Raw genomic sequence first — 20,710 nt, forward strand, 5'->3', positions numbered from 1 at the left:
TCCTGTCCCCTAGTGTGCGTGAGCTGGCCACAACATCCCATTTCACAGATGGCACTGTGGAGGCCCAGAGGAACAAGCTCTCCAGCCCATAGGCGCTCAGGCTGGGACTGGAAGTGCCCCTGAAGTCTGCGGGGCCCTGGACTCCCCTATGCACACAGGAACCAGGATTGGGGTGCACCCAGGCAGGTGTGGACAGTGGAGTGGGGGGTGGCCAGAGGCTGCATCCGGGTTTAGAGCTCTTCGCTCAGGCAGGCCCTGGGCTCGGTGTCCACTTGGAGTTGGGGAAGCTGGTGGCTGAGGCCTGGGTTTGGGGGAGCCGGAAGGAAATCGGGTGGCCAGGAGGCACCAATTCAAGCCAGGGCCGGCAGAGGGCGAGCTCTCCCCACAGCCCGGGGCCATCCAAGCTTTCACTCCCTGGGAATGCCACCCTCGACTGGGCCAGCGGGGTGAGGCGGGGTTCCTCCAGCCCCTGCACCCACCAGCCTCACCCTGCACCCCAAGTCCTGGCTTCTTACTGCGCAGGGGCTGTGCGAGTCCAACACTGCACAGTGTGACCCCAGTGGGTACCCTAAGTGAGGATGGGGGTGGTGGACCTCCTGGAGCCCCTCCTCCTCGGGGTCAGCCTTGGTCGGGAGGGGTTCCAGGGAAGCTCTTTTTCCTCTCCCCACTCGCATGTAGCAGGCAGCGTGTGCAGAGTCTTGGGGCGCTCGTGTCTCTGACTAGGGGAGCTTATGGGGGTGTCTCTTGGGAGAACCCCACCTTCTGGATATTCTGCAGTGTGAGTTACCCCAAATAGATGTCATACAAACAAACAAAAACAAAATAATAAGTTTCAGAAACAGAGCTAGGAGTCGGACCCAGAGCAAGCAGCCCAGTGACACCTCTTCCCCCGTGGCAGCGCAGAGCTCAGGCGCCAGGGTTATTTGTGCCGCTGTCCTCACAACCCAGCCACCTGTCCCCCTCTGTGCTGGGTGACCTCACCGCATCTGAGCTCACCAGGCGACAACCCGCTCGGCAGCGCCACTGCAGGCCATCCTGTGATCCCACCACCCCAGGAGGGGTCCCCGCCAGCCAGTGGGTGACAGGCGGAGCTGAGCCTGCACACCCCCTCCACATTGCGTGTTCCTAGCAGGGGACACATGTGCACCCTCCCACAAACCTCCCACTCCAGGGTCCAGGGGCCCAAGTTCACCCACAGCTTGCTCTGTCCCTGTCGTTGGCTCTGCTCCAGCCAGCCACGTGTCCTGGCCACTGCCCCTCCATGACCATCACCAGCCCCAACACAGGGCAAAGGCTCCAGCCGTGGATTAGCTTTCCCGCCTGCTCACAGGGCTGTGCTTCCAGCAAGTCTTGCCTCTTTGGCCCAGGCCTCTAGTTTCTCATCCGGGAAGTGGACGCAGGGCATGCAGGGCTGCAAAGCTAATCCTGACTCATTTGCAAGTAGGCCAATAAATGTACTTAAAAAAATTTTTTTTTGGAGGGCTCAGTGTTGTGGCCTACTGGCTAAAGTCCTCGCCTTGAACGCACTGGGATCCCATGTGGGCACCAGTTCTAATCCCAGCAGCCCTGCTTCCCATCCAGTTCCCTACCTGTGGCCTGGGAAAGCAGTTGCAGATGGCCCAAAGCCTTGGGACCCTGCATCCACATGGGAGACCCAGAAAGAACTCCTGGCTTCTAGCTTCAGATCGGCTCAGCTCTGGCCATTGTGGTCACTTGAGGAGTGAATCATCAGACAGAAGATCTTCCTCTCTGTCTCGTCTCCTCTCTGTATATCTGACTTTGCAATAAAAATAAATAAGTCAATAAGTCTTAAAAAAATTATTTTTTATTGGAAAGGCAGATTTACAGATGATGGCTCAAGTCCTCGGGCCCGAGCACCCACATGGGAGACCTGGTTGGAGTTCCCTGCTCCTGGCTCTGTCCTGGCTTGTTGGAACACAAGCAAGCGAGACTTTGCACATACCACCTGGGGACATTAGTTTTCTTACACCACCTTGTGGGACAGGGTGGGCAGGGCGTAAGATACAAAGAAAAGCCAGGGAGATGAGTCGGGAGGGCCCGCCATCTGTCACAGTCAGTTGCCCAAGCTGCCTGTGGACTCCCCGCCCCAGCCCTGGGAACGGAGCCCAGACCATGCTCGTCACAGGCGCTACAGACCACTTCCTGCTACCCTCTCTCTCTGTCCCCCATACATACTGGAAGCTGTACCTGTGCCCATTTGTTCAGACTGAGCTCAGGCATCCCGGTGCTCTGACATCCTGCATCCCCACACTGCCCCAAGGCTTCTCCTGCCCTAGGACCAGAGACCTGCCCTGGGTCCTTGGATTGGGGTTGTTCTGAACAGGGGTGGTCAGGGCCAAGGGCGTCCTGCAAAGTCTCGACTGGGGAAAGAAAGAAAGGAAGGGGGATGGAGACACAGCCCTATCCCCTGTAACTCAGTCCCTCTCAGAAGTGGCCTCTTACAGCGGCCCCTGGAGAGCCAGCAGCCCAGGATCCCTGCACCGACGACCCAGCCTCACAGACACTCATCCCCTCCTGCAGAACTGGGGCCCTGGCCGCACCTGCCAGGCAGCATCCCCTATCTGGCCTTGACCGAGCCCCACCTGCTGCTCCCCTTCACAATCAGCTCCTTGTTAATGTGCCTGGGAAAGCAGTAGAGGATGGAGTCAATATTTGGGCCCCTGTACCCCCATGGGAGACCTGGATGGAGCTCAGAGTGCCTCCCTTTGGCCTGGCTGCCGCAGGCCATTTCAGAAGTAAACCAGTAGATGGAAGATCTCTCCCTCTGTAGTTCTGTCTTGCGGCTACTGGATGCTTACTGAGTGAGGGCCACACACAGGGGCCGTGCCGGGAAAGGCTGGGGGTGCTCACGCAGAGCCGCTGGCTGCCTGGCCACTGGGCACCGGTGGCTGCAGGACCCTGGCTCTCGGCCCGCCTGGGCCCGCCCATAGCGGCGTTCATTAAAGCGGGGCTATTACTTAGCTGCTGCCGCCAGTTGTAATTGACCGCCGCCGTCCCCAAGGACTTTGCTCCTGAGCTCAGCAGCTGGGTCTGGTCCAGCTGTGATGGTGGGAGGAGAGCCGGCTCGGAGACACACAGGCCTCCTAGCTCCAACTCCCCACCTCCTCCAAACCCACCTCCCCAGGGTACAGCCTCCCCCCCTGCTGACCTGCCGCCCCCCACCCCGCCTCAGGGCTGCTTGCTTGTGTGCCTGCTCTCACAGGTAGGCAAGCTCACAGTGCACAAGTACAGGCCGGGAGGCAGGCACAGACTCAGTTGTCCCATCTGCGCAATGGGCTCATCAGTCATGTATCACTAGGCAATGCTTGTTTTCACACCAGTGGTGGTCACGGTTGGGAAGTGACACACGACTTGGGGCAGCGGTGACACTGCTGTGGCTGCCACCTGCTGAGCCACCAGTCCTGGGGATTCACAGCACAGGCAGGCAAGGGGCACAGTGGTTAAGACACCCTTTGCCCACGTCTTACAGGGTAGCCCTCAAGTCCTTGGGCCCCTGCACCCATTGTGGGAGACTTAGAGGAAGCTCCTGGCTTCAGCCCAGCCCATTGCGGCCATTCAGGGAATGATTCAGCAGGTGGCAGATCTCTCTCTATCTCTCTCTCCTTACCTCTCCACAAATCTGCCTTTTAAATAAAATCCTTATTTAAAGAATGAAAGGTCCTGGGATCTGGCGCAGTAGCCTAGAGTCTAAAGTCCTCGCCTTGCATGTGCCAGGATCCTATAGGGGCACCAGTTCGTGTCCCGCTGTCCCACTTCCCATCCAGCTCCCTGCTTGTGGCCTGGGAAAGCACTGAGCAGCCCAAAGCCTTGGGTGCCTGCACCCGCGTGGGAGACCTGGAAGAAGCTCCTGGCTCCTGGCTTCGGATTGGCTCAGCTCCAGCCATCACGGTCACCTGGGGAGTGAACCAGTGAGTGGATGATCTTCCCCTCTCTCCTGACTTTCCAATAATAATTTAAAGAATGGATGAGACTCCGCATACAGAGGCCTGGCCCGGACCTGGGGCCGCAGTAGGCTCCGTGACTGTCTAGGGATTGCTGGAAGCTCTGAGAACCAGACCTGACCATTCTGGCTCATTGGAGCCCCGCTGTCCTGGCCCCATGACTGCCCCGTCTTCTGCCCACACCCTATCCACACCGGCAAGCTCCTGAAGATCACCTCTAAACCAGGTCGGGTGCTTTCTGCTCCGGGGGCTGCCCACCTCTCCCTAGATGCTCAGCCACTTCCTGGAGGCCCCTCCGCCTGCACCTGCAAGCTCCTCCCTTCCCATGAAGTCGCGTCCCTGCCTGCAGGTCCCTCAACTCCCTAGAAGCCCTACCTCTCCACCAGAGAGATCTTGTCTGATCCAACACTGGTTGGGACCTCAATGCCCAGGACAGCTTGGGGCATCGATCCACCCACCCACCCATTCCTCCATCGGTCCACCCATCCATCCACCCATCCCTCCATCCACCCACCCACCCTGACAGCAGGCTGAAGCTGTTAAGTCCCCTCCAAGTCGCCCTTCCCCGGCTGCCACCCAACTCTTTCCCGGGCCCCTTCTGCCCTCGGTCTACCCTCCCCACCCCAAGGGAACAGCGCGGGCCTCTGTGTATGAGTGCTCGGGCGCCAGCGTTGCTCAGAGACAGGGGAGAGCAGGCAGCAGTGCCCGCCCCCTGCCTGCAGACCCCTGCCCGCCCAGCCTGGGACCCCAGGCCTGGGACAATGGGAGCTGCAGCACTTGCAGGGCCCTGCAGGGCCTGGGAACCGGGGCTGCTGGAGAGGCAGGGAATGCAGGGGGGGTGGTGGGGGGGACTTGAAGCTTGTTCAAGGGGGAGCGGGTGTTTGGGGGTGGGAAGGAGGCAGCCTCGCCAACACCTGCCCCCTGCTCCTCTCCAAAACCCGCGGTCCCAGAAACCGGGGTCGTCCCTCCCCTGCCGGCTCATGCATGGGAACAGGTGTGCGGGAGAGGATCCCTTTCGGAAGTAAAGGCATGGGCGCTGTCCCCACCGCTATAAATACGGGCACAGCTGCCTGGTGGCGGGGGTCAGGGGGGTGCGAGAATTAGGGGAGCGGGGCTACCCTGTGTTAACACGGGATAGACAAGGCCCCCCTCCAGTGACCTCATAGGCAGCCCACCCTGGCTCCAGGGAGGCATCCCAGGGGGTGTGGCTAGGAGGAGGGCCATCCCCAAAGTTCCAGCCCTCTGTCAGTCCCTTCCTCAAGGACTGTCCCTTCTCGGCTGTGGGGCTCCAGCTCAACTCCAACTACAGCAGCACCCCCAGATTTGTCCTACAGGATACCCTGGCCCCCTCCCAGAAGCTGTACTCATGCACAGCCCCTTCAGGTTCATGGGAGGGGGAAGGGGTTTAGCACCTGCTGAACAGGAGTCCTGCTGTCCCCCCAGGATGAAGTGTTGCCCACACCCCTTTGTCCACAAAGTCACAGGATGCAGTGTTTAAGGGGTAACCCCTGTGTGGGCGATACAGAGAGAGGTAGTACCTCCCAGTGGGGTTCACGGGCCATGAAATAACGTGATCAAGAGAGAGCAATGTGGGACGGGGGGACACGGGCAGCTACAGGGGGTGGCCAGGGAGCTGGGGGGCTTGGAGGAGAGGCCACGGAAGCTGAGCTCCCAGGAGGGCGTCCTGGGGCAGCAGGCAGAGGCCAGGGCCAGCTGTGAGGCAGGGCTGTTGGCTGAGTGACCCGGAAAAGTGGCCATTCCTTCCCAGACCTTCGCGAGCTGCATTAGCACAGTGGTCAGCCCAGGGCTCAGCTGGGGCCAGGATGGAGTTTAGGGAGCTTGGAGGGGCTGGCCTGGGGCTCCTGTCAGGGTGGTGGAGGGGGCAGCTGATGGTCCCCCTGCTTGGGGGGGCTGCCCACCAGTTGTCATCCCTCCATGTGCGCCAGGCCTGTTCCGGGCACCTGGTGCGACGTTTCCCAAGGATGTCATAGAGAGAGGCCTGCGGAAGTGCAGCTGCCAGCGCGGCTTAACCCTGGAGCCGGGGTGCCGGGCCCTCAGAGCCCCGATGCCGGTCCCCTTGACCCCTGCAAGAGGCCTGGCGTGGAGCCCAGCTGGGGCTGCACGCTCTGGCATCACCCGGCTGGGCAGCCATGGGAAAGTCAAGCGACCCCTCTGGTCACTGTCAGCTGCTCCTGCGGCCCATCCACCATGTTTGTGGGGTCGGCTAGCGCTGCTGAGCCCATTTCACAGGTGGGAATACTGAGCCTCAGCCACAGCCATAGGACATAATGGCCTGGATCCCTAAAGACAGGCTATACCCAGGATGGCACAGCCATGGGAGGGGACGTGCCATAAAGACCCGTGTGGGTTCAGGATACACACGTGGGTGTGTGACGGGTTGCTCACTACCAAGCAGCCATGCACAGGAACCATGGTTCATTTGGCAATTCTAGAATGGAAGTGCCAGCAACTTCTTTGCACGTGTTACCGAGGCAGTGGCTGCCGGCCATGGCATTGGGCGGCACATGCTTGAAAGCCATCCAGCAGGACTGGGAGCCTAGTGGCCAGGCCTGGTGGGCAGCCCAGTGGGGGATGCTGCTCATGCCTGTCTGTGTCCCGGGCCAGTGACGGGGTCAGCTCCGGACGTTCCTCCTGGACGTCTGTGAGCACAGGACAAGAACCTAGAGATGGTTTGATAATAAGGATCATTAGCTAGCTTCTTTAAATATATATATATATATATATATATATATATATATATATATATATTGGGCCCGGCGGCATGGCCTAGTGGCTAAAGTCCTCGCCTTGAACACTCCCCAGGATCCCATATGGGTGCCGGTTCTAATCCCGGCAGCTCCACTTCCCATCCAGCTCCCTGCCTGTGGCCTGGGAAAGCAGTGGAGGACGGCCCAAGCTTTGGGACCCTGCACCCGTGTGGGAGACCCGGAAGAGGTTCCTGGTTCCCGGCTTCGGATCAGTGCAGCACGGGCCGTTGCGGCTCACCTGGGGAGGGAATCATCGGACGGAAGATCTTCCTATCTGTCTCTCCTCCTCTGTGTATATCTGACTTTGCAATAAAAAAAATAAATAAATCTTAAAAAAAAAAGGTCATCAAAATTTCTGCTTGATATGCTGTTCCCGGTTCATCCTCATGGGTCAGATGGGGAAACTGAGGGCCCCCCCCCCCGGCCTCCCCTGAAGCCAGAGCCCAGGCCAAGTCCACTGCCCCAGTCCCCTGCCTCCTGCCGCCTCAAGAATCAGGAAGAAGCCACTGCGGGCACCTGCGCAGCTCCTGCTGCAGCCAGAACCAGGTCAGGCCGGCAGCGTAGGGACATCAAAGGGAATCTATAAATACAGCTGCTGGAGGAAGGCAGACGCGTCCGGCCAGGGCTGCCTTCTTGCCTTCCCGCCCATTCCAGATCTTTCCTAGCTGGGTGCTTGCCCATGCTGGCCCCAGCCCCAGGGACCCCCGCATTGGGAACTCACAGAGGTGAGCAGGGCCCTCCAGCCCGCTCTCCCTTCTCCTGATCAAGTAGGAACACACCTGGAAAGATTGCAGGACCCTCCTGGTCCTGGGGCGGCCAGGAGGCAGGCCATGGGATGACAAAGGTTCCTGCCTTCTTGTGGGCAGTTTTTTTTTTTATTGAGTGGGTGGGGCATTTCTGAATCTGTGTTGGGTTCTGGGGAGTGGGCAGGGCAAAGACATGGCTGTTCAGGTTTATCAAGGGGCAGGAGGCAGTCTTGGGGGCCTTCCTGGAGGAGGAGCAGGAGGAGGACATCGAGAAGAACTAGGGGAAGACGTTGTCAGTTCTCCAAAAACACCTGCCATGTGCCAAGGCCAAGGCCGCCAGGAACCCAGAACCAAGATTTCTTCATCTGCTGCTCCTTGCCAGGGGGCACCTGAGCGGGAAGCTGCTGTCGCCATCAAGACCCGGGATTTGTACTCAGGCGGCTGACAAGGCACCCAGGGGCCCCCTCACCTCCGCCCGATGGCCTGTACCCCCTGCTTGTTCCCCAAGAGGACACTGACCGTCCCCTGCAGCCTCAGTCTCCCCGGCTGTGCACAGGGTGAGTGGGCAGCTGGTCATTCCTCTGGGGAAGCCCCCAGCCCCCTTGGCACTGATCCCCCAGTTCCTCTTGCAGGCAGCATGCCTGGGCTTGGGGACCTGAGAAATCCTATGCTAATGAATACAGATGTTATGTAAATCTAGCCTTGGGGTGGACCTCCCCGCCCCTTCTACCTCCTCTTTCTGGTAGGCCTCCAGGATTTGCCCAAAGATGCAAATCTGGATTGCAAGGACATGGGTGGGACGGGGTGGGGGTCGGGGTTGGGGTGGGGGAGACGGAGTGGCACAGACAACTGCAGGCAGGCAGGGAAGGGGAAAGAGACAAGGAGGGGGCGGGAGGGTGCTGTGAGGGGAGCTGGGAGGGGACCCTGCAGCCTTGGGCCAAGCCCAGAGCAGAGCAGGAGGTCACAGAGGCAGTTTGTGGCCTTGAAGGAGCCCTGTCCATCTCCCCTCTCTCCCTGGCTGGGCCCCTGTGCCCAGCTCATCTGGCACCTGCCCCAGGGCCTCCTCTCCACTTCCGCTTCCAAGTCCAGCGTGGTAAGAGCACCCACTGCCTCCCTAATAAGCTCATCCTTGGGGGTAGCCATAGGGTTACCCATAAGGGTATGAGTTCGAGTCCCGGCTGCTCCACTTCTCATCCAGCCCCCTGCTTGTGGCCTGGGAAAACAGCAGCAAGGCCCCAAGTGCTTGGGTTCCTGCACCTGCGTGGGAGACCCGGATGGAGCTCCTGGCTCCTGCCTTCATCATGAGCTGCCCCTGGCCGCTGCAGTCCTTTAGGGAGTGACCCAGTGGGTGGGAGATTCCATCACAGAGCCTTTCAGATAAATACTTTTTTTTTAAAGAACCCGATTTCCCACTTCTGCTTTGGGTCGCTGCTGTGTCCCCTGCTCCATCCAGCAGTCCAGGGGACACAGGGCAGAGGTCAGCCAGGGTCAGGACACGTGCTCAGGACTCGGTTCTGCTTAGCCCAGCCTCCGGGGTGGGAGGTGGGGCTGGGTGAGGCTCCCGGGTGGGTGTGAAGGGATGATGTGAACACCCCCCCCGACACATACACACCTCACCCTGAGCCCTGCACACGTTGACGTCAGTGTGAGCGTGCTGCTGGCCCTGGTGGCAATGACACGCCGCCCTAGTTGAGGTCATTCGCACGGCTGCCCTGCCCCACACTCTTTTCCCTCAGCAGTCTTGATTTTTCCAAGTTGTGAGAAAATACACACTACTCACCACTCGCCAGCTGCGGCCACCACTCGGTGGCACAGGGACCCGCCCCCAGGACTGGACAGTCCCAGCCTCTGGAATCTTCTCCTTTCCCCAGCCTGGTGCTCTGACCCCCTCATACACACTGGAAACGCCCCCACCCCAAGCCCTGGCACCCCCCTACACACACACACACACACGCACACGCACACACACGTTCTACTTCCTATCCCTCCTGGGTCTTCCTGGGAGTGGGTGTGTCCTGTGCCACGTGGCTGCAGGCGGCCCACCTCCTGCTCTGTTCCTGCCTGGGTAGTATTCCACCGCCTGTTCAGGAGCCCACAGCCTAGCAGACACTTGGGCATTGTTTTTTCTTTCAGCAGTGGGAAATTTCATCTAGGTGAACCCCGAGAATGTGGGGTGGTGGGGGCACTGTATGTGTTCGTCTCTCTCTCTCTCCATGAGAGCCTCTGACATCCCAGATTCCACCCCAAAAAGGACACAAATTAGGGCACCCTCTCTGACCCCAGACCCACAGGTGAGGATGATGCTCTGGGGTCCCCAGTTCTGAGCCAGGCTGCCTTTCAACACTGCCACACCTCCTCTTGCCCACCCCATTTCCAACAAGCACGCAGGGTGGGTGCCCTGTGTTCCCCTGCTCCGGGGGAGCCACAGCCCCGCTCCAGGGGTTCCCCTGCCCATGGGCTTCCCCGGGTATACCCTGGGGTTGTTGTTGGTGGTGGTGGGGTGGTTCACTTCTACCCCCTGTGCGCGCAGAGCTGGGCCCTGCAGGAGCGAGGGGCTGAAGAGCAGGAGCCCAAGTAGGGTTCCCCTCCCTCTCTGCACCCTGCACCGCTCCCCGGGGGGCTCGGGCCGCCGCTGTGGCCGCCGCGGGACCAGCTGGGCCGAGGTGGCCGCGCATCTGCCGCCGCCAGAGCAGCTGTCGCGCTGAGGGGGAAGGGGGGCAGGTGGCGGGGGACACTTGGGGCCGTCCGGGGAGAATCGCGCGTCTGCGAGGCCCAGCTGCTGGCTCCAGTTAAGGGGACAGCCCGAAGCCACTGGGACCCCCGGCCCAGCCACTGCGCCCCCCCCATGCCTCCTGAGGAGGAGGGGGCGTCCGAAAAGCCCTGACGTCACTGGCTGCACCCGGCCAATCAGCGATGCCCTTCTGCAGCCCCCAGGGAATTCCCTGGTTGGAGCTTGGGGGGCTTGGAAAGAGGAGGAAGAGAAGGGAGCGACCACTGCTCCCCGCCCAGCTCTGACCCCCGACCCCGCACCATCAACTTGGGGACCTGTCATGCAAGAGGGCCTGTCTCAGGAGGCCGCGGTCAGGGGCGGGGGGCTGTACAGGAGCAGAGGGGGCACGGACACAGGCGACCCCCACTGCCCTGCCTGCCAGGCTCCAGCCGGGTCCAGAGAGGGGCAGGTGGCGGCAGGGGGTTGCACAGCGGAATCGGGGTGCACACCCACCGGTGTTGAGCCCATGATGGGGTGAAGGTGGGGGACAAACTCAAAGCACAGCCCAAGTCAGGGACCTCCGAAACCATTCTACGGAAGGGTCTCCCTTGGACCCCGGGCCACAGTCGCACGGCCGCAGCCAGGGTGCAGCCAGGGTGCGCTGGGAAGGTGTCGGTGGCCGCTGGGCGCCTGCAAAACCTGCCCTGGATTAGAGCTGGTGAGAGTCTGATGCAAGCACAGGGCGTCCAACCACCCCTCCCCACACACACACGCTCCCTGTCCAGGGCTGGGGAAACTGAGGCCTTTGCATAGAGCCCCCTACCCCCCACTCCGCCCGAGGCAACGGGTCTGGGGTCAAGCCTCAGACAGCAGGGAGCCTGACGGGTGCAGGGAGCAGCCGGCCTGACCTTGGCTGGGAGCGCAGCCTGAACGCCCCATTCATTCATAGGACTAGTCTCAGCAGCTGAGCCGGGGAGTGGGGGCAGGGCTTCCCCAGGGTGGGGGGGGCTTTGTCCCTGGGCCTAAAGTGACCTCCCCACCCGCCCTGCCCCTGCTCCAAGGCTGTGCAAAACCAGTGGCTTTTCCCTGCCCTCCCCCTCCACATTCCCTCTTCCTGTCCCCTGCCCGCTCCCCAGGCCAGGCCAGGTCAGGGGAGCCTGCTGCTAGTTGAGTGCTTGTCTTATACCAGAACTGGGTACACAGCAGGCACTTCATAAATGCTTGTGGCAGGAATGGGACAGCAGAGGCTGCAGATGGGGGGGCGCGGTATGTTGGGCAGAGCACGCACAGGGGCCGCGGGTGTGGGGGGCTGGTAAGGGAGGGTGCGTCTCCTTGCTTTTCGTCTCTCTCCAGGGGCAGGATGTGGGGCTGTGGGGCCTTGGCCGCAAACAGGTGGATGATTTGCCTGGGACCGGCAGGCAAGGGCCACACCACAACCAGGAAGGCCAGGGCCACCACATCCCCCACCAAGGGGGGTGACCAGGATTGAACCCCCACCCCGGGGTTGGGGGGGATGACCTGGAAATTCCCCTCCTTCTCCTGCCAGCTGCCAGGGGTGAGGGGACTCCCCGCACGTGCGCACCCCCTCCCGGGGTTAGGGGGACAATGGTGCTGTGGACCTAAGGGTCCCTGAGCAGGGAGGAAATAGCAGGAGGGACTGGGAGATGTCCGCGTGGGTCTGCCCACTTTCACCCCCTCTTCCAATTCTCTCTCACCGGGGTGACCTTGCGCGGAATCCCACCCTGCACTGGGTGTTGTGGATTGAATAACAGATCGCAGGTGGGAAAGGAAACCACGAGGACCCAGCCCGCGTGAATCCCATCACCACTCTGGGTTAGACCTGAATCGAAGTTGAAGCGACCCTCCCCCCCCCCCCCCCCGCTAAACCCATCCATCTAGACAAAAGCGGGGTGACCCTGTTGGGTCGCCCCCCTCCCCCTACACCACCACACCAAGCGCCACCCACTCCGGCTCCGCTCTGCAGCTCCGCCGCTCCGGGCCGGGTTTTGCGCGGCTCCAGCCCGGCTTTTGGGGGCTGGGGGGGGCCGCCGGGGAAGGTGGGGGGGCGGAGGTGGCGGAGCCGCGAGTCGCAGCGGCGGCCGCGGCGGGCGGAGGAGATGCGGCCGCGGCGCGCCCCCGGTCCGGCCGCCGCGCAGCGCTCCCCCCGGAGCCGACGCCAGCGCGCGGGGGGCCGGGGCTGAGCGCCCCCCACCCCCAGCGCAGCGCCGCGGGACCCGGGGAGGGGAAGATCGCGTCCCCCGCCACACACACACACCGCTTCCCCGCCAACCCCAGCCAGCCAGCCCGGGATGCCCGGCTGAGCCGGCCGGGCCGGGACAGGTGCGCGCACGGACCCCCCCAACCCCTCCTCCGCCCGCGCCCTCCGCCCCCGCTCAGCCCTCCCGCGCACTCGCGGCCGACGCGGCTCCGAGGTAAGCGCCCCGGGGCGTCCGGAGAGGGGGTTGGGGGAGGCACGCGGATGGGGGTGTCGGGGGGCTGGGAGGCCGGGGCGCGCGCTCCGGGAGGTGGCGGGGGAGGGATGTTGGCCCTGCTGCTGCTGCTGCTGCTGCTGCTGCTGCTGCTGCTGCTGGTGGGAGGACCGTGGATTTGTGGCGGCCGGGGTCTTGGGGGGGCGGGGAAGCGCAGGAACTCGAGGAGCTGTCAGCCACGCAACTGGGGAGGCGGCCAGAATGGGGGGTGCCGCCGGATGCAGCGATTGCGCTGGGTGGGGGGAGGTCCAGGAACATCGTTTGCAAGGGGCTGGGCTCCGTCGGGCCTGGGGCGCACGCAGCCCGAGGCTGGGTGATGGGGGTGGCCCAGGGCTCGGGCGTGCTGCCGGGGGCCTGCGTGTGAGGCCAGGCACCGGCCTCGGCTCGGAGGCGGCTCCGCAGCGGGTGGAGGTTTTTGTGGGGGTGCCTGTAGGAGGCACAATGGTGAGGCTGGCGACAGCAGCGGCGGCGCCGCGGGGAGCTGGATGGGGGCCCAGGTGGGGGCCTGCAGGCTGCAGGGGTCGGGGAACAGCGATGTTGGGGGGCGGGGTCCCTGGAGCCAAGTGGAGGGCTCCCTGGGCCCAGGCTGGGGGTCCCGACGCCCACAGGCCCCTCCGCTCGGGCGCTGCCCCCTTGGGCGCCCCGGAGCGCCCCCGCAGCCTGCTGCCCGCCGCCCTGCAAGAAGCCGAGTCCGCGCTGGGCCTCCGGGAGGGGCCGCAGCAGGGGACAGGGCCAGCCAGCCTGATGCCCTGGCTGGCATGGGGGCCTAGGGGCCCCCCAAGTATTGACAAAGGGACAAAGAAAATGCCTTTCTCCAAGCGTGCTGGGCTGAGTGGGGGGCGCCGGGGTGGCCCCCTCCTGTGGGTGCTGATTGGTTTCTGACTGGAGCTCACGTGGCCCCCGTGTCCTGCACTCCACCCCCAACCCCCAACCCTCAGAGTTCCCAGAAGGAGCCTTACTGAACCCCAACTCCTGCTCCTGGCTGGAAGCTGCTGGGAGGGCCTTTGCAAGGGTCCTGGGGTTTGTAGAGGGTCTGGGGGGCTTTCACCCCACTGTGGCCCTCTCTGGCTGACCCCTGGAGCTGTGACCCCCATAGCAGGCAGGCCCTGGGGCCTGGAGGGGTGAGGGGGAGGCATGGGGCCTTGCAGCTCAGGCCTGGGGGTTGGCATTTGGAGTTCAGGAAAAGACAGGAAAGCGATTGTCAGCCGGGGGTGAGGGGGCTGACGAGGAGGGGCTGGCTTAGACCCCCACCCCATATTCCAAACTCTGCATATGAGTTCTAAAATGAAAATCCGGTTCCTCTCCTCCAGTTCAGCTCCACTAGCCTCTCTGGCCCTTAGCCCCACCCCCAGCCCAGCTCCTTCCCCACCTGCCTTGTTTCCTGGGAGCATTTTGGGGGGGGGGGACTGCCAAGGTATGGGGTATGCCAGGCTAGAGGGTACAAGTTAGGGCGTCTCGGGACCCCTCACTCCCCCACTCTTGCTTACCCCTTCCTTTCTTACTCAGAGCTGGTGGGGAAACTGAGGTACGGGGAGCTAGCGGAGTAAGAGGGAAGAAAGGAAGGCTGGGCCTCGCTGGACGTGGACCTTCACTTGGAGGGCAGTGGGCTGTGTGGCTCTAGGCAGGATCCTCTCCCTCTCTGAGCTGCAGCTTCCCAGGGCAGGGGCAAGGAGCTCGGGGAGAGCTGACTCCGCTCTGGGGTCTGGGTTGGGATCCTGGGCACAGCTGGGCACCTGTCCCTTGTCACTCGCTCCAAGGTGTGTCTCACCGCGGCCCCGTTGGGCACGGAGCACATTGTCCATGGTACCCACAACTCCCTGGCCCCGGCTGGAGATGGAAATCACACTGCCCTTGGCAAGGTGACCATGACGTCAGCGGGCAGGACAGGTGAGCCGGGTGCCCCCCAGGGACACAGGGCTGTGTGGGTCATTGCTGTCTCCCAGGAAAGAGGCTGCCCTGAACTGACCCCGGGGTGCGGCCCTGTCCTGTGTGCCCCGTCCAAGGCCAGCTTCTCGGGGAAGGGGATGCTGGCTTCAGTAGGGGTACAAACATCGCAGGGTGGTGGGTCAGGTTTGATCAGAGCTGAGGAGGGCTGCCCGCACGAGGCTGGCCGGCTGGCAGAGCTTGAAGGGCAAGAAGGGGCTTGCCAGAAGGCAGCGGGATTGGGGAGTGCAGGCATTGTCGAATCAGGGGTGATCACCTTGGTGACGTGTGCTGGGGGGAACCCCAAGGGACTGGGCTATTTTAGGAGCCCCAAGAGGAGAGGCAGGCAGTGACCGAGCTGGGTGGGGAGCTCCTTTTCCAAACCCTAGGGGAGCCATGGGGGGCTTAAGACAGGGGGAGGGACCCGGAGTGGCTACAGGTGCAGCGAGCCCCAGGAGCCAGGTGGGCTGGCGTCTCAGAAAACAGGCTGAGGAGCCTGCACCCCAACATGGGCCAGGTCCTCAGGGCTCCCCAAATGGATTTTAGCACCTCAGTCGGCATGGACAGTGGCTTTCCTGGTTGTCTCTGGCATGGCTACGTCTCGGGCTCGGGGCAGGTGACCCTCGGAGTCCCCCTCGTGCCATTCCCCACTCCTTCGCTCTTAGAGATTCTGAGGTTTGGGGGGCATCCGTGCCCTCCCCATGCCACCCCCAGCACCTCTGTCTTCAAGAGCTTAGCTCTAGACAGGGCTCAGAGGAACCAGGGCCACCCAAGACCCTCCAGGGAGACACAGAATAAAGGGTTATGGGAGCCTGGGCACCCCTCAGACAGCCCTGTGGCCAGGGACTCACTCTTGCTCCTGTCTTGGTAGCCAGCTCCGATGTCCCCAGGATGCAAAAGCAGCTGACCAGAGGCCAAATTGGGAGGGATGGCCAGGACTACATTTCCCAGGATGCACCTTGGCCCAGCGGTGCCAACACCTCTCACCTCCAAGGTGGTCAGAGTAGGCCAGTCGCTCCCGCTGGCCATGCCCTGTGCTGCACAAGCCCGGGACCCCAGTTCTGGTGTCCTGCCCACCCTCAACAGGCTTTGGGGCTGAGAAGGTATCCCTATTGGTCTCCGCTACGTGGCTGGGATTGGCTGAGGCTAAGGGTGCCAAGCACCACCTGCTGCCTTACGGTGAAGGAGAAAGGACATTGCAGCCAGGGCCGTGATGGGCATGTAGGAGTTCCCCAGTCGGGGCTGGAGGTTTGCCACCTGCTTTACAGACACTTGGGTGGGTAGTGGCTTTCTTCTGGGGGGTCCCCACCCCTTCGTTTCCCAGAGGTGGCCACAGCAGGTGTGTGCGTGTATTGGGTGCCAAGCCCGAGTCTTCCCGTCTGTGGCCTGGGCTGCTCTCTGGGTGGACGGCTGCGGGTGGGTGGCCAGGAAATAGCCACCTCCGTTCCACATGTCCTTGGAAGGCCTGGCTGGTGCTTGAAGGGCTGACCAGGGGTATGTGTGTGCAGCGGTGGAGATCTTAGGATCACCTACTATGTGTTGGGTGCTGGGAATACGGCAGCGAGCATCCATGGCCCCAGTTGGGCCAGTCGCCTGCAAAGATGGGAGAGGAGGGCAGCGTGGCGATGCCAGTTTCCCTCTGCCACCCCACCAGCCCCCCCAGTGCCAGCAGTGGCCCAGGAGATAGGGTGACGCGCTGAAGACTGCTCAGGCCTTCCCCTACCAGGGCAGGGAGATGGGGTCAGAGCAGGTGTCTTTGAGAAGGGTGACAACTGAGTGGGGACCTGGAAGAAGGAGACATGGCCTCGCTGCCGGGCTGCAGGAGGACCCCGAGGCGAGATCTTGTCTCCTCCAAGGAGACCTCCTTGAGTGAGGTGGGGACAGGGCGGGGGGCCTGGAGCTCACACAGATCTCCCCTCCCAAGGTTGGGGTGGTGATGGGGGACAGCTGGGTTCTGACTCAGGTGTTCTCAGGTGCCCCCTGGTGTATGATCTAGGGAAGACAGGCTGGGGTGGGCAGTGCAGGGGGATGGGGGGAGCAGGGGGTGTGGAGGAGGTGACCCCTGGAACTTGGTGACAGGTGGGAGGAAGGGCAGAGCGCCACCTTGTGGCCGGGGCACCCTGGGCTGGGTTCAGAGTCCAGCCAGGCTGGTAATCGGCTCCCTTGCCCATGCTGAGTCTCAACTCCCCTGAGGATCTACCTGGTGGAAGAAAGGAGGCCTTGGATGGAGTGAGCGCCACCCGTCCTTCCCAAACACACAGAAAAGTCACCCAGCACCCCCTCCCCCAATGCCAACGGGTCCCGCCATTCCTAAGCCTGAGTCACCGCTACTTGTGGTCCCTGTGACCCCACGGCCGGCCCCTCGGGGACCCACTTCCCGCCTTTGTCTTATTGAGTTCCTTTTTCAAGGTTTTCCGTTCCCAGCAGGGCCTGGCTGTCTTCCTGGTCCAGCCCCTCCCTCCGGGGGGGGGGGAGTCTCCCTCCCAGCCTGTCATTTACAGGGGGCGGTCCCCTCCCCCTCCTCCTGCCGCCCCCCAGACAGGGGCAGCTGGGAAGAACCCTGGATGGTGGAGGGCAGGGGACGGCTGGATTCCCCAAGCAGGTCCCTCCACCCCGCCCTGCACACACACAGACTCGCAGGGAGGGACACAGCCTTCCAGGAGCACCCCTCCCCCCCGGCAGGCCCAGCGGCCCCCACTTGATGCTGTTTCTGCCGCCTGCTCCCAGGGAGTGGCTTGGGGCCAGCGTGGTGGATGGTGGACAGCAGTGGGCGAGCAGTGACTGCCATCAACTGTGGGGCCCTGGTCTCCCAGCTGTACACTTCTATGCTGTGTGGCCTCAGCCAGGTGGCACAACCTCTCTGATGGAGATGGGGCGTGGGGTGGGTTGTCAGCCTCTGAGTTCTTCAGTCCACTGGGCTGGTTCCCTACTGGGGCACAGACAGAACCCCCTGTGACACCCCCTACTTCCAGGGAAGCTGAGAATCTCACCTTGTCTGGTGGAAAAATGGAGCACAGAGAGGGAAAGGGACCAGCCTGGGGCTGCACAGCAGACAGGACCAGGCGCTAAGCACCTACTGTGTGCTGACCACTGGGTCCACAATGTGGGTGGCCATGCTGCGGCCACTGACAGTGGGAGGAGGTACTGAGGCTTGCAGACTGCAGGTGGGGTGGGGGGTGGGGGGTCAGGAACAAGGCTGATGATCTCAGGAGCAAGGAGCTGACGGACAGGTGGCAGGTGTGGGGGCCCTGCACCCCCAAACCTAGGGCTCCTTCTGCCCATTCCTAGACAGCCCTGAGCCAGGCTGGGCCGGCGTGGGGGCTGCCACGGCAGCTGGACGAGGCAGCTGTAAGCAGAGCTGGTAACCGGACCTCGTTGCTGCAGGGACAGCCCCGGAAGGCAGGCGGCCACTCGATCCCCCCAAGGGACAGCGGCCCTGGGATGGTGGGGGGCACCTTCTGTGGAACTGGAGCCGGGATCCTGCCTCCCCCCACCTCGTGGTCATGGCCCTGAGCTGGGCAGGGGAACACAGGTCCCTCGCCCTGGGATGGAGAGGCTCAGGAAGTAGGCACCCTGTGACAGGTCCCACCCCCAGGCTATGGCTCCAAAGCCCCCCTCCTCCTCCACACCCCCATCCTGCTACAGTGCCCCCCATTCTCTCCCTATTTGTGACCCAGGAACTTGGTCCCTGCTCTGCTCCCCCTCCCCATCCTGGGGAGTGTTGTGCAAACAGTTGGTGCCCAACCATTGCTCCTGGAACAAGTGAACAAATAATACTGAAGTGGGATAAGGCAGGAGGGAAGCAGCGTGGATGTGGTATCCAGCTGGGGGCAGCTGCACAGAACTGGGTCAGTAACTGAAGGTAATCCAGGAAGGCTTCCTGGGGCTGGAGGGACAGCCAGGCTTGGGCTTGACAGGCGAGCTGCAGCATTGTGGTGGCCAGGAGGTCAGTGGTGGTGGCCACAGGGGTCCCCCCTCCTCTACCGTTGAGGACAGAGCCCAGCTGGAACAAAGGCAAAACCTGAGTGGGTCGGGATGGGGGAGGGCGGGAGGGAGGCTGGGGCCATTTCCGGGCTGGGAGGGGTGTAGACTTGCGTTTGGTCTGGAGCAGGGTACTCGGGAGCCGTGGCAGGTGTGAGCAGGGGCGCCTAGTGGAGGACTTACCTGGTGGTGGGGGTGAGAAGCGAAGTGGGAGGGACAGGATGGAGTAGGGGTGCTGGGGGGCTCCGGTGCCAACAGGCTTGGTCTCCAGAAGCAAAGACGATTCGAGGTGAACCTGTTAGGGCACAGGGGCCGCGGGGCAGGGGGCAGCTGGGGGAAGTCATCGTTCGGGGCGGTGTAGGGTGAGACCCTCTAGCATCAAACTGGACTATAACAACAGCAATGACAGCAGTAATAGTAAGGCTATTGATTGCAAAGGATTGATTTACTTAGCAAAAGGCACAGTGACAGGGAGACACAGAGAGAGATGGTCCGTTTGCTAGCTCACTCCCCAGATGACCATAATGGCTAACGTGGGGCCAGGTCGGAGCCAGGAGCCAGGAGTTCCATCCCACACAAGTTCAGGGGTCCAAACACCTGAGCCATCCCCCACTGCTTGCCGAGTGTGTGAGCAGGGAGCTAGATGGGAAGTGGAGCGGCCAGGACTTGAACCAGTGTCCGTATAGGATGCTGACACCACATGTGCTGCACTCCCACCGACCACATGTATTGCTGTCGCCTCCGCGGGGTGGGGGTCAGGTATGGGATCCTCTGGCCACTGTCACCCATCGCCCCGCGGACGCCAAGGGTTCAGGGAGCAGAGCTGGGCTCTGGGGGAGGAATGCGGGGGTGGGGCATGTTCCGTAGGGACCTGAGGCTGAGAAGCAGGTGAGGCTGTGGGTAACAATAGAAACCGCTCCATGCAAGGGCCCTGGGGCCTGAACCCAGCCTGTGCTGTGGGAGAGGCGGGGGTTCCGCTCTGCCCTCTGGTGTCCACGGAGCCCACAGCAGGCGGGGACGGTCGTGTGGGACCCAGGTCAGCCGCGGCTACCCCCAGGTCTGACCTGACAAGGGTTCAGCAAAAGTTTTCTTGGTTCTAAGAGCTTCCAAGTTGATCTTGAAATGTATACAGAGGCGTGTGAGCCCCCACACCCCCACTTCTACAGCCGGGCGGGTTCTGACAGGGGACAAGGGCTGGAGGCAACCCCGGGGGCACCCAGGGGTAGAGCTGGCCTTGGCCATGGACAAAAAAACCAGAGGCCCAAGGACCCAGGCCCTGGGGGGAAGGGCAGCCATGTGAGGGTGAGTCTGGGGTCCCAGGAAGGAGGGTAGGTGGAGTGTCCATGTCTGGGTCCCGGCTGCCTTCGGAGCCGGGACTTGAATCCGGGTACTCTGCGTTGGGGGCTGCAGGGCCAACAATGCCCCCTGCTCCTCCCAGGGGCTCCAACACAGGTGCGCGCGTGCACACACACACACACACACACACACGTGCCCCCCCCCGCTCCCTGCCACTTGACGCCCACGGCCAGGTGCCCAGCAGCCCCAGGCTGGCAGGTGGTGGGGCCGCTGGTGGGCAGCCGGGTGCCGAGCGGCTGCTGGCCATGGCACCTCCAGTTTCATGGTGAGAACCAGATGGCTTGGCAGGTGTGGGGAGGGGGGCTAGGGAAGAGGTGTGGGGGTGAGGTAAACTGAGGCCAGGTGGCCCAGACTTCCCCAGATGCTTTCTAGGGTTCAATTTGTCTCTGCTCTGTGACTCCCTGGCGCGGGGCAGGGCAGGTGCCTGTGGGGTAGGAAGCTTGGCCACTGTGTACCCCGATTCTGAGCCTGTAGGGGAGAAGGTCAGGAAGCTTTGGGGGATTTGAGAGCAGGGAGCTCCTGGATGCCGTCGGCCCAGTACCATGGTCGGGGGGCGGGGGGGACAGGCCACTGGGAAGAGAGGGCACTGCAGAAGCCCTGAGGTCAGAGGTCAGAGGTCAGAGCTGGATTTGGGGGGACAAGGAGGTGGAGGAGGAGCCAGGGAAGGAAGTGGGGCTGAGGCGGTGCAATGGGCGTGCTCACACACACACACACACACGGGGTCTCATGAGTCACAAATCCTGGAAACGCAGTGAAGAAGAGGAAGGCAGCTGGG

Source organism: Ochotona princeps, chromosome 33 (genome assembly GCF_030435755.1).
Source record: "Ochotona princeps isolate mOchPri1 chromosome 33, mOchPri1.hap1, whole genome shotgun sequence".
Taxonomy (NCBI): Eukaryota; Metazoa; Chordata; class Mammalia; order Lagomorpha; family Ochotonidae; genus Ochotona; species Ochotona princeps.